This window comes from Trachurus japonicus, chromosome 16 (assembly GCF_045865225.1).
Source record: "Trachurus japonicus isolate A0001 chromosome 16, Traja_1.0".
Taxonomy (NCBI): Eukaryota; Metazoa; Chordata; class Actinopteri; order Carangiformes; family Carangidae; genus Trachurus; species Trachurus japonicus.
In genome coordinates this window covers 23534129-23547773 of record NC_140922.1, presented here as the reverse complement: position 1 = coordinate 23547773, position 13645 = coordinate 23534129, and positions in this window count along the sequence as shown.

Here is a 13645-nt window from a genome sequence, read left to right as displayed (position 1 = left end):
CAAATTAATGGGTTCTTAAGGTCTCATTATGGTTTTGAAAATATTTAAACTGTTGTGATTATTCAACCATTGAAACCAAAGATGCATCATCGTCATGAAACAAATATATTTTTCTTATTTAACAGTGAAGTCAATGGTGAAATCATGAACTGGACATGGGACTTGTTTTATGTTGTTGAGTGATGTGGGAATGCAATACAATCCATTATCTATCTGTCGTTTTTAAATGAAAAAGCGGATTTCTTAAACCAGTACACAGCAGTAATACTGGATCTGCTGCTGTTAGTTTGTCCAGACTTTTAGTAGCTTCAGTGTTTGTACTTCAAGCAACATTATGTCATCGTCACGGTGTGTTCCCTGCTAGTTTGTTGTTTATTGGCTTTCTCAAGCCTGGGCTACATACAGTACATCACAGTAAGCTGTAGCAACGGGAGCCAAGCATATGGCGCCAATAACATTAAATAGTTGGGAAACACAGGAGAGATCACACAGAAAACAAGGAAGCCATTCAGATCTTGTCTCACAATCAGTCTGGTATATATTTTCCATGTAGTGCAAAAAAAGATATGGAAAACAGGCAGCAGTTTTCCCTGCAAATGAAACACTCATGTTAAAATGCAGTACAGCTCAGACTAGGATTATTATGTAAATGACGTCTTGTTGGTTAGACCAGTGGTTCCCAACCAGTAGGCTGTGATCATTAGTGGACTGGTGGTGTTGCAAGTGGACCAACAAATAAAAGAAAAAGAGAAAATCATTACTGCTTTTGTTTTGTTCATTGTGATTTGAATGTTTCAGATTGATCTTGATTAATTGAATTTCACTTGTGTTGAAAGGTTTACCCACCGAAATACACTAGTACCGCAATGACAGTTTAATCAATGTTGACACTAACATTGACATTTATTTTACAGTTTCAGCCATGTTTCAGCATGACGAGCCTTTGGTCATCGTGATTCCTACTTGTATTACAATGCTTTGGACCAAGTGAACTCAGTGTCTGAGACCGTGCTTAGGTGGTAGGTTCAAGAACAGACGGACATTAAACTTGTATGACTCTGGTTTATTTCCCCCTGGACACTGACAGCACAAACCCAAACATGAAAAATGTCCCAAGCTTTTTTGTTGTTGTTTCAGCAAATATATTATCACAGTGCATTTTTTTTTAATCGCATTGCTTTTAATTAAATTCATCTGTAAATGAGCAAAAATCACTTGTTTATGATGTTTCCTTCATGAAACATTAACTAGGATTGACATGTTGAGTACAATGCTCCACAGAGGATGGAGTTATTGCAGACATGTGTTTCCAATTATTGCCATGCTATATAATTTACATTTGAGGAAGTATTCTCAGAAAGACCGTAACTGTTAAGTGGGGCTTCTAAACAGTGAACCCAAGTGCAGACGGACAAGGAATCTGAACGTTATAGGTTAAAAGACAATTTATGGAAGATGGTGATGGAGATAATGATGCTGGGGATGAGGATGGAGCCCACAAACAATGAGGGAAGTCAGAGTGACAAGGGGCTGAGATTGGTCGGCGCAGAAAGAAATGTACTGGAAAGGAGACACGAGTCACAAAGAAAACAGGTAACAGGCAGAATCACGTCTGGCTGAAGCAAAAGGCCACAATCTAGTGTGGTGGTAAAGCGAGGGCTCCATCTTTGTAAAGGGGGTTGATCACCTTGATGTGGTGCAGCTGGTGTGGCTTTGATCTGAGTCCAACACATCTACTTTGACTACAGACACAGGAAGAGAAGGAAGGAGATACAGGAGAAGTGACAACAGGTTAGCAGACACAATGAGATGTATGTGTAGTGTCAGAGGAGGCAGCTGAGGCTGATGTGACAATCACAGGTTTAATTAACTTAATAAAGATCCAGATAATTCATGTGTAATGTTTGACAGCATTTAAGTCAGTGCTGCCATAATAGATCAAGACCGATTTTGTATAGCAGCATGAAAACTAACCAACGAAACACCACACTGCAAAGTTAAAGCTCAGTGCATCAGACTGGGCAGAGACAGACCTATACAAACCTATAGGCTGGGACTCGTCCCACTGTGGACCACACCCAAACATGTTGTAAAGAAGACTTGTGCATTCCTGCGCTGCTATTGTAGCAGCTGTAACAGCAGTCTTCACCAGGCAATTGCTGTGTTACCATGTGCATGCTCACAATGAAAAACTAACAATAGTGGTAGTCCGCATTTAAACCAATGCATTCTGCCACAGTCAGACACCAAGTGTCTCTCATATGACGTCAGGAAAGGCCTGTTTGCCATGACTCCCAAACATCACAGACCGCAATTGTTTCTAGAACAGCTTGCAGTGAAACAAGCAGCTGCTTGACTCATGTAATACATCACAGTGAGCAGCACATGTCTCGCAGTTTTTCCAAGCATGACTTAATCACACAGCTAATTATTGAATCTAAAGGTGACTACATAGAATTCTTTCCATCACTGTGCAGTTAGCTCTAGCGGCAGTGAGGACGCAACAGTCGAAGCTGCTGCACACCCACCCAGGTGTTTTGAGTTATTGTGGCTAGTTAAATGGCTGCTCTGGTTGATGATGGGTGGGACCATGCTGCGAATTACGTGAGGTCACCAAACGTCATGATAATAAGACTGATAAAGATTTAACTTGTCTAACCTCAGCAGGTGCAACTGGACTTAGAGACAAATGAGGGAGACATGAGTCAAGCTCAGTCTGTCCTCATCCATGCAGCCCAGCAAGAAGACATCTAACCCAGCAGCAAATGGAAAACCTGTGTAGGTGCTTCGCTTCAACTTTATGACTATTGAGAGCTAAATATGCATGCTCACTTACAATATAGTAGAATTGTTTTTAATATTGTAAATTTAAGTTGAGATATGAATTCCAGTTGCTGCTTTATATCATGGATTATACATGTCAAGATGGACGCACAGTATTGTATGTGTGTGTTTTAATAAGGTACTTTCAGATGCAAAGAAAAGGGAACTGTAGTATAGTAAAGCTAACATTTACAGAACAAGAGTAAGAACTGGAATCAAACTCCACAGAGAAGAGATTCAGGCACAAGTTACACAAGTATTATCATTCTTATGATATGACACAGCACTGTTTTGCGTATTTAGGGTTGATTGACACACTTTCTAAATGATGTGAAGCCTGTGAACTAGTTCAGGCAGCCAACTCAAGCCGCGCCCATCCTGATGAACTGATCAATCACATGCTCCCCTCACCCAAATAGGGCGGGTTATTTAAATCCCCCCAGCCTGCTTGTCCCTGGCTATCCTGCTGCCGCTGCTGCTATTCTCCGCTGCTACTCCTGCTGCCCATGAGGTTTTTGTTCTTAGGGCCTTTTTCTTCATCCTCTTCATATCCTCCGACTCCTGCGAGCCAGGGTGTGAAGGCGATTGAGCGCTGGAAGTCCCAGAATCCGACCTGGATGCGTCTTCCTCCTCCAGGGACCTGGGACTCCATGGCTCCCCCTCGCCGTAGCTCCCGTCTGGTGCAGCAGCAACTGCATGAATGGCCCGTAGATCGGATCCTGGAAATTGAGAAATTGTTGAAATGTGTAAATTTCAGTAAATGTGTTACTGGTGAAGAGTAAACGAAGATGGCACACAGCAAAAATTAAATAAATTTAATGTCGCCCCCACCCCCCAAAAAAAAAAAAAAAAAAATCATATTTTGGATTAGTGTGCTTTAGAATGATGCTGTCGAAGCTCAAAACTTATCAAATGTATGATGTACATTTGTATGATCATTATCTCTGCATTGGTTGATAAAGTGAAGCAGAACAAAATTATTGAGATTTTCCTACAAAAGCTTTCCCAGGGTTCCTACAGCTTAAACCAAGTTAAATTTAAGACTTTTTAAGACTTTTTTAAAGCCACTTGAAATGAAATTTAAGACCGACTTCATAATAAACACAAATGCAGAAAAAAGAAGAAAAAAAAACACCACATCAATTACATAGGGTTAGGGACAATTTTACCCACTTTCCTATGTGATCCAAGGTAAAGTGACTGAACATTGGATTGTGTCTCTTTCCACCTGTCCTTTCAAAATAAATGCATAAAAAGTCTGGAAAAAAAAAAAAACACTGACTCGGGAGCTGTTGGCGGTGAGAAATTTAGCATTGACGGCCGCCACTAACTTCTCTATGTTGGAATGTTACCAATTATTTTGAGATTTGAGACTAATTACAACCATAAAATACCACTTACCATGTGTTAACATTTTAAAGACTTTTGAAAAATTGATTTAAGACATTTTAATGCCAATTAAGGCCTTGTTTTTAGATTAATGAATTTAATGCCTTTTAAGACTTTTAAAGGATCCGTAAGAACCCTGTTTCCAAAATGTCAATTTTTGGCACAGCTTGGAACCACCTGCCACTATAAACCATTGTTTAATCTTTATTTTCACACAATTTGCATTTAAACCAACTGAAAAAGAATAAACCGGGACTAAATAACAATCACATAACATTGTATCTCTATGGCTCTGCTACAATAGGCCCTCTGTGTCCCTCTGCGTAAAGCTGCACTGAGAGCTGCTTATTTGGGTGCAGTTACGCCAGGCTCTATCTCCGCAGCGGATTGGTCGATTCGAGTGATTGAGCCATACCCACACTGATGTGATTGACAGTACTGACAGCCAATCAGAATCAGCAGAATCCTGGAACGTGACGTGCGGGCTGTTGTGTGCTGCGCTCGTAAATGGTCCCCCGGACCGATTTAAATGCAACACTGGTCAAAGTTCAACTGGAAATATTGTGGATTTACCTATAAAACAAACTCTTCACGGCAAAACAGCAAAGGTAAGAAGAAATTTGCAACCATGGTTTGGCTAAGCAGTGTCTGTGTGTTTGCTCGACTTTGCTTGTTTTTGGCTTCTCTCTCTGCCTGCTTCTGTGTAGCCGCGGGTGTTATCGTTCCAATCTTTGTAGCCGGCTCTTTCATATGAGCGGTAGCTGATGTGTTTTGCATAATGTAGGTAGTATACCAGCCAGAAATGTGGCAACTGGGTCCACACACAGAGGTGCTTCATGAAGTTTGATGTTTAGTTGTTTATTTGAGTAGGCTAGTGTTTGTGTTTGGGACGTTTTAGGCTAGATGTGTGGACTTAACCAGGCAAAAGCGGCACTAGCTACACACAGTGCCAAGCCAAGCAGCCTGCCCTGCCCTTCCTTTCTCCCAAACCATCCTAGATTAGGATGTGAAGTCCCTTTGTCCTCTCTGCTGAGCTCTGCTGCCAAATACATGAGGAAATGTTTCTCCAAAAATACATTAAAAGCTTACGATTCGGTGGTTTTTCTCTTCCTTCTGTGCTCGATTTGCCTCCTCACCCTTTTGAGTCTCGCAAATTGCAGCCTCATCCACTGGGTACCATGATTTTTTTGGTAGCAAATTTTATGGCAATCTATCAGTCATTCGAGGACAGACAGAGCTAGTGTTGCTGCTGAGGTGACCACAAATGATGGGAATATTGTTGTCAGCACTGTCATGCTGTGCTGTAGACCTCCTTTTTATTGAACATCAATATTTTGATCATCTCTCTCCTCTGCGCCTCATCTTCTCCTCACTCATAGATAACATACAGTTAATTCTCGTAACTTCTCTTCCCCTTCCCCAATTGCACCTTTGCTCACCAGCATTACTGTCCATGAAATTAGTCTTCTCCTTGCTTTCCCCACACTGTGGTCATAAACAATCATAGTGGGAGAGGAGAGCCCACCAATGGAGCTCAGCCACTGTAACACACAAACAGACAGTTAAAGTGTGTAAGGAGGACAGAGGAATGACAGGAGTGGAAACTCAGTAGAGTGGAGGATATCTAAGTGTTGGAGCTTATATTGAGTTTTGAAACAACACAGCTCAGTTTACATTAGTTGGATAGAGCCCGGTGTTTAAGAGATCTTTCTCTTTGTCTTTCTTCTTCTCTTTTCTGTCTTTTCTGTATATATACAGTATGTAGTGCTGCTTAAACTTTTGTATACAAATACTATGTCAGGATGTGTGCTATTTGTTAAAACGGTGCAACAGGCCTCGGAGCATTTACAGTTAAACAGACTCACATGTGAGAGCTTCTCAGTGAAACCACAGCGCTGTATTGTTGGCTGTAGAGCGACTCTGCTGAGCAGTGGGGAGGTAAGAACATTTCTCAAGGGTGGTTTTATTATGGAGTCAATGCAGGAGGAGAGAGTGATAGATATTAATTTTCTCCATTAAGACCAGATATCATGAGCAGGCAGGAGGATATATCAACCCTATGTTCAGATCAATGACTCCCATTGGAAAGATGATGTTGTTCTGATGTTCTGAGCGTGTTGCAATTTGAAAGTGAGGTGGATTTGGGAGGAGAATCTGTATCTTTTACATACCATTATAATCAGAATGTGGCTTTATGTGCTGCAGCTGTTTCTGCACAGGTTATGTTGTATAGTTCATGTTTTACATAAATTCAGAAAGAGGAGCATTATAACTTGAGATGATGACTATGTTTTATGTGTAGAGGCTCTGTTATTGTGAACATTGGGCCCACTGCTGTGCCTTTACAACCTTCTGCTAGTCAGCTCATGCTCTGCACTATTTTAACTACAGCAGGAAAACAATGGAGACAAGGAGTGACTCAGGCTGTCCACGTGTCTAAATCCCTCAAACAAGATATTTAGGCATAGGTTTGTCATGCTGAGCTGACCAGCACCAGGCAGGGCAGCTCCAATGCCCAGTGGAAGTGTGTGTGAGTTTGTTTTGTTTTAACGTTGGGAGAACAAAAAAATTATGTTAACTCTGTTAGCACATTTTTTCATCTTCTTGTTTTGACTATTTGATGAATGATGTTTTGATGCTCTGGATTCAGATTTGTTGGAAAACAATCACAATCATAATGTAATGTCTAACATGAGGCCTCATCATATGCTAATTACCAGAGTTAGGCCCACACAAACAGGCACAAGAAAGAGATAGCAAGAGTGCACTAACCTTATCATATCTTGCCTATATGGTTCACTATGTGCTCATGTGCTGGTGTACATTAATGAGGCTCACCCTCGGCTCCTAACTGGTATGTTTCCTTCCTACAAACTATTATCCACCATTTAAATAGCAGTTTGCACTATATAGTGGCCAGTGTCATAATGGAAACCATACAGTTTCTGACTAATTATACTAGCTTGACCATGTGATACCAGCTTAGACTGTTTAAAAAGACCCACCACTGAGCTCAAACTCACAGAGAAAATACTGTATTCGCTGCCAAAAAACTACAAACAAATGCCCCCAATGTCAAGGAAAAGACTAACAAATTGATAATGGCACAATCCAGGGAGCATGTAACTGGATCCCATGTTTCAGTTCATTAACAGCTGAACACAGCAAAATAACCGTCTTCTGTTAATTGCTGATTTTTGACAATTGCACACATCAGCTCACTACTCTTGACAGAGTTAAGTTGTATTGAACCTGAGAAGGGGTTTTTTTTTCCCACCAAGGACACAGTTGTAGACACTTAACATTTGTAGTGTTATTACTTCCAATTATGTAATCAATCTGACTTTGTGTGCTATTTTGTTATTATACAGAGAGAGTTGTGCAGAGTGGTGGTATTTTACAGAGCAACTACGGTCATAAAATTGGTTTTGTTACTCAGATTTCTGTAAACTTAAACACATCTAATTGAGCATTGTATTGTTTTGGATCAATCTGTATTATATTCAAAGAGAAAGCTATTTGGCTGCATGTCAACATTTTTTTAAAACAACAGAAACATCATTTTAGTATGAGAGTCAAGTTAACTTGAGGCCTTGATTATTTGTGACGTGAAGGTCAAACGCGCAGGTTCTCTTCCTGTGTGAACACGGGCTGGAGGGCGCGGTACTTGTTTTTAATATTCTCTGAAAAACTGAAAAACAATAATCACAATAGGATAGAAAACAGCTGCTTCACAAGAATACACAGTAACCTGAGTGTGTGCACATTTTTCGTGTGTGTGTGTAAGCCAGTACAAATAGGCGCCAAGCAGCAGTCTAGTTTAGAACGACAAAGGTTCATACAGCACTCAGATTGAGTGTTATTTGATTTCTATGGATCACCACTGTGTAAAGCTTACATGAGATTTGTTCCACAGGCAGCCTGTGTGTAAGTGTTTGTTTTTGTACATTGCATTGATGGAGGGTGGAGGTGTTGAATGAAGATGTGTGTGTTGACAGCTGTCATCTTCCTTGTGTCACCTTCTTTCAGCTCTAAACACAGTCACACACACGCAAACAAACAAATATCCAAGTGATTATTTACAACCTTGTCATTTTAAAATATCACACCATCATAAACAATAAAATATTACAAGGCCTCAGTCTGTTCCACATGTGCTCATTTGACAATCACAATACAAGATAGATTGGCAGCAATTGTGAAACACAATACCACAGTAATTCCCCCTCACACGTGCACAGACTCCCATACACACACACATTATCCAATACACATTCAGTGAGTGTGGGTGGGATTGCTGCTGGAGCAGACACACTGTCAAACAGAGCTGTAGAGATTACATTTTGAGATCATCATGTTGCTGATTGGCTGGACAAGTTGACGGAGTTTAGCCTGGGACAACGCTATGGTTTTATTTGTGTACAATTTGTGTGTGTGTGCATGTGTACATGTCCATGAAACATCAAACTCCAGCTCTCTCCAGGCTCCTCTTTTTAGTGCCACAGAGCCAACTCACCTCTATAGTTATTTCATAGCAGGTAGAATCACCATGACAACCTTTGAGGGCACAGGTGGTTTTAATGAGATTATTAGTACAGTAACATCTCGGATCACCTACTTTACTTTCAAAGGTTGGGACGATCATTTACATGTCTGTTCCCCCATTTTGCCATTTACCTGAAAATGCAGATACTGAAAACAGCAACATCTATTCATTATCACAAAGCAAGATCTTTTTCTACCGAGTCTGTCTACACAGGCAACATACAAGCCACGACTTGGATTCAAACCCCAGTCTCCCAATCCAAGGTCAATGGCATTACCCACTGACGTACTGTATGTTTTGAACCTGATAAAAAAAAAAAAACATTGTTTGGGAAGGCCTCTGACTTCTTGTTCTGATAGATGCCATTTCGTCACAATACTGTAAGCCCAAATGGGAGACCTCAGGCCAGAGCAAGGTGAATTCATGAATCAGGGACTCCTCTGCAGTTTATCTACTTCTGACTCCTTTTCCCATATAGCCTATCTATATGAAATGTTTGTGAAACATCACCAGAGACACACTGACACACACACATTTCCTGTCCAGATTCATTTACTGCTACATCACTCACCTAAAACCACCACACAAGCAGGTCCCATGGTGTTGCCTACTGTAGATGAAGCAAGCAGTAGCTACTTAGGTTAGTTTTAGGGAAAAGATCATGGATTGGGTTAAACTAAATTCTTCATTGCGGTTTGAGAACCAACATTGTCATGGTAACAATGACAAACTTCCAGTTAAGATTTACAGCGAAAGAAGCATTGTGTGAAAGTAGCCTCCTTTGTTTTCTGGACTCATTGGCCCACCCCAGCCTGCTCCCAACACAACAGACTTTCACTGTCACTGTTTACACTACGTCACCAAACTTCCTCCTTTGCTGCAATAATAATTCCCACAGCTGCTTGAGGTTGCCTATGATAAAATGCCTCCACAGACAAACTAATGCAGTTGTTGCTCAGACAAAGAGTAGTCTCAAGACTGTACAGATGTTTGCGTAGCCTACATCCGTCTAGTAAAAAATCTGTCCAAATTAACAAAATAATTGTAACTCTCAGTCTGTTTACAAGCTTTATCCTGAGCTGCATCTCATCATCAGCACATCAGTTGAGTTTCCCGGAATAAGGTCTAACATTTCCAAAAGTAGTTAATCAAATGTTGCTGCTCACGAAAGCTATAAATTTAAGACAATAGAAGCTAAACACTCACAGAGTTGCACAATTGTACTGAATGTCATGCATCTGATCAACAGTGTGTGTAGAGTTTGGGTGGTAAATGCTGCATGTTCACTTTCAGGTTTGCTGGGTGCAGTGATGCTATATGGATGCCACTTTTAACACTAAAACACGCACATCATATACCAGGTAAAAGTTCATATAGCCGATACATGGTCAGGAAATTCATAGAAAAAGACGACACAGTTAATTAATCTCAGCTGCCTTATTTAATAAATAGACTTCTCTGTTGAATGTGTATCAATACCCTATAAAAAGTAACCAGTAATCCTTTCAGGAAGCCATGCATGGGGCCTTTTTCTGCAGCTGAGTGTGAGAATGAGGGGTGTTTGACTGAAAAGCTCATAAGCAGATGGTGGTGAAATCATTGGACAATAAATGAGAGATGGAGCCCCAGAGAGGTGAGAAAATTACAATTATTATTGTCTTCAGGTTGAACTTGTGCTTAAACGTTCTAACTCGGTTCTTACTCATGTGAAAGCCTTAGTATTTCACACTGAGACCTGAAATTAGAAAAAGGACCTCTATTAGTTGCTCAGACTTTCATTGAAGTTTCTGGGGGCCTTTCTATGTGGAGTTTGCATGTTCTGTTATGTATTCTATTTCTGTTGCTTATTTGGGTTCTCCAGCTTCCTACCACAGTCCAAACACATGCACATATGCAGATAGTTGGTGTCTCTAAAGTGATGGGAATGTGATTGTGTAGTTATTTGTCACTGTATTTTCAGCCCTGTGATGCTGATGCAGATGCAGAGGTCTAGTCTCTAACTCCAAATGGCTTGATCACTTCTGTTCTGATGTAGTAAAATGAGATTGCCCATTGAGACCATTACATTAGTCTAGGTTAGACTGAGCTTTATTTTTTGAGTAATCCATTATATTGGCACTGAGTGAAGGCCACATTGTGCTAGATTCACTGATATTACATAAGCGTGTCTCTGTGTGTGTGTGTGTGTGTGTGTGTGTGTGTGTGTGTGTGTGTTTGTGTTTCTCAGACTCTTCCAGTAACTGCCAGTAATTCATGGAAGTTGTTTCATTTCTGCCATGAAATCAGCAGAAATCTGCGATGACACACACATAAGCTTGGATACTTCTATTGTATACATACAGCGCACTCACAAGCCAATGACTTCACAGATGCAAGCGTGCACAGATGCACACACAAACTAGCGTGCACGTGCACGCACTCACAGCTGTGGAAGGCTCCCATCTCCTCTGTTAGGACAGGAGACGGCGTCAGCCAAGACCAACACTGTGAGCGACTGAGTGTGAGTGTGAGTGTGTGTGTGTGTGTGTGTGTGTGTGTGTGTGGTGGGGGGGTTATGCTCACACATTTTTTTTGTATACATATCTGTGCTGTCATGCACATAAACGTGTGTGTGTGTTTACTATTTCATAAAGATGGCAGCCTCTGAAACCTCTACGTCTACATGTACAGATGACTAATGCAACTGGGGAATCATCTCTTTTCCCCTCCTTCCTCCCTCCCTTCTCTCCTTCCTCCCTGCTGGCTGGGTATTGTAATGTAGTAATTACCCTCAGTTTGAGATTTATGGAGCGGCTTACACTAGCCGTAATGTTTCTGAAGAGTGTGGGGGAGGAAGGGAGACTCGTGTTTCACAGCATGGCTTCATTTAACGCTGCAACTGACACATTGCTGGTGAAAAATCGCGCTGACTCAACAATATTAATGCTGATTCGGACTGAACTGGCACAAGCTGGGATGAAGAGAGATTATCATGTAGTGAGGACAGTCTGTTGCATGTGTACTGTAGGTTGGTTGGCATGGCGGTGTCTGTTTTTTGTTTGTTTGTTTTCAAAAACAACTCATGTCATGCGTGTTGTGTGTGGTGGGACTAATAAAGTTGAATAATGCCGTTTGCATCATCCAGTAACAACAGAACACATCATGCTCATCAGTGTTTCCAGGGTTGTCTGTTGTTTGGTGTAACATTGAGGTTTGTGAACAGACACAGCTCTCTGACTCATGCTCAGGACACAGATAGCGAGCAGGCGAGGCCGCCGATGGATCAGTGTTTATAAAAGTGAGATGTGATGGACCCTGAGCCGTGGCGTGTGTCTGTTATTGTAGAATCCCTGCACAGCCCTTGGCCAAACAGTTTCCTCAGCGTGTTTATATCCACAACACTCTCACTCACACCACATCATTTCATCACAGTGGATGAAATAAAGAAGACTCCGCCATACTGCTCTGTGTTAATCTTATGCTTGATGTATATTTGCTTTGGCTGAGATTGTCATCTTTGAGGTTTAACATGTAGGCTACGGTACTGGAGTCCTAGCAGTTGGAAAGAGAGGTGGTGCTTAGATGTATATTTTTTTTCTATAAAAGACTATGATCTTTGGAAGAAATGTAGAACCGGGCTCAAATGTCAGACTCTGGATTTGCACAGAAAATAAACATCAGTTAAAAACATGAGCGTAGGAGTGCAGGAGACCAAACAACACCCAGCTAGCTGTATAAATGAGTGAATTGATACTAAAGAATGGGAGTCACAGCCATATAAGGAACGAATTATAATGTTGTTACTCGGCGGAGACCTAACATGCTACACTGCCACCGCGGCATGTGATTCAAATCGTCCTAATGAGATTGTTCTGATTGGAGGAAATTGTGCGTGGAAATTGGCCAACAATTAACAGGTAATTCTGCACAACCTTCAAATCATTTGTCAGTATTTTAAACACAAAATATCCAGTTAATTATTCATCACAAATGCTCACTAAAGTGTATAATACCAATATTATGATTTTTTTTTTCAATAATAGGTTTTTTGATAATATACAATAGATTTGATAATATAAAAACTATGGATAATATAAAACTATGGAGGATTATTGATTATTTTTTTCATATTACAATAAAATAACCTGTTACTGTGTGGACACGGTTGGTTACTCCTCTTTTTCATCCACCATAGCAACATGTCCCAGTACTATAGGTCTGGCATAAAGCTGGCATGCTTTATCTGTTACACATGACAACTTCCGTCCTCCTTATGTCCACTCCTGACCTACTTTTTGCTTTACTCCCCACAGTCTCGTCAATCAGAGCCAACACACAGCTCTCTGGTGATATCAGTTTTCACAGATCTGCTGTTAAACACTTCCAACAACACAGATTAGTGATGGAGATCAATTGTGAATGTATGCTGAGCTAGCCAACATGCAATGACAAATCAAGCGCAAGTGAACACACTACACACAACCCCACACCCCACCTATAACAGTCAGGTGAGGAGGAGCTAAGGGACAGTTTGACGGAGTTATCAGTAATTGTTGTCATTTTATATTAAGATTTTGTGTTTCATCGACTGTGCCTGTTGAGATTGTTGTAAGAGTTTGACACATTATGTTACAGTGCATGTGCCTAAAATCGTTAAGGAGATATTTTTCAAGTGTTATATTTTAACAACTTCAACAAGTAGGCCAATCAAACTGGCTTGCGTGGCGAGAACACAGCCAGTGTAGAGAAACAACCCACACACAGAAAGAACATGCAAACTCCACCCAGGAAGGTGTCCGTCCTACTGAAGTGTCCTTGAGCATGTTCCCATGTAAAACAAACCCTGGATCACAGCAGAAACCATCAGAGCGAGCGGATCCTGACCCGACTTGAGCTTCGTAGATTTTT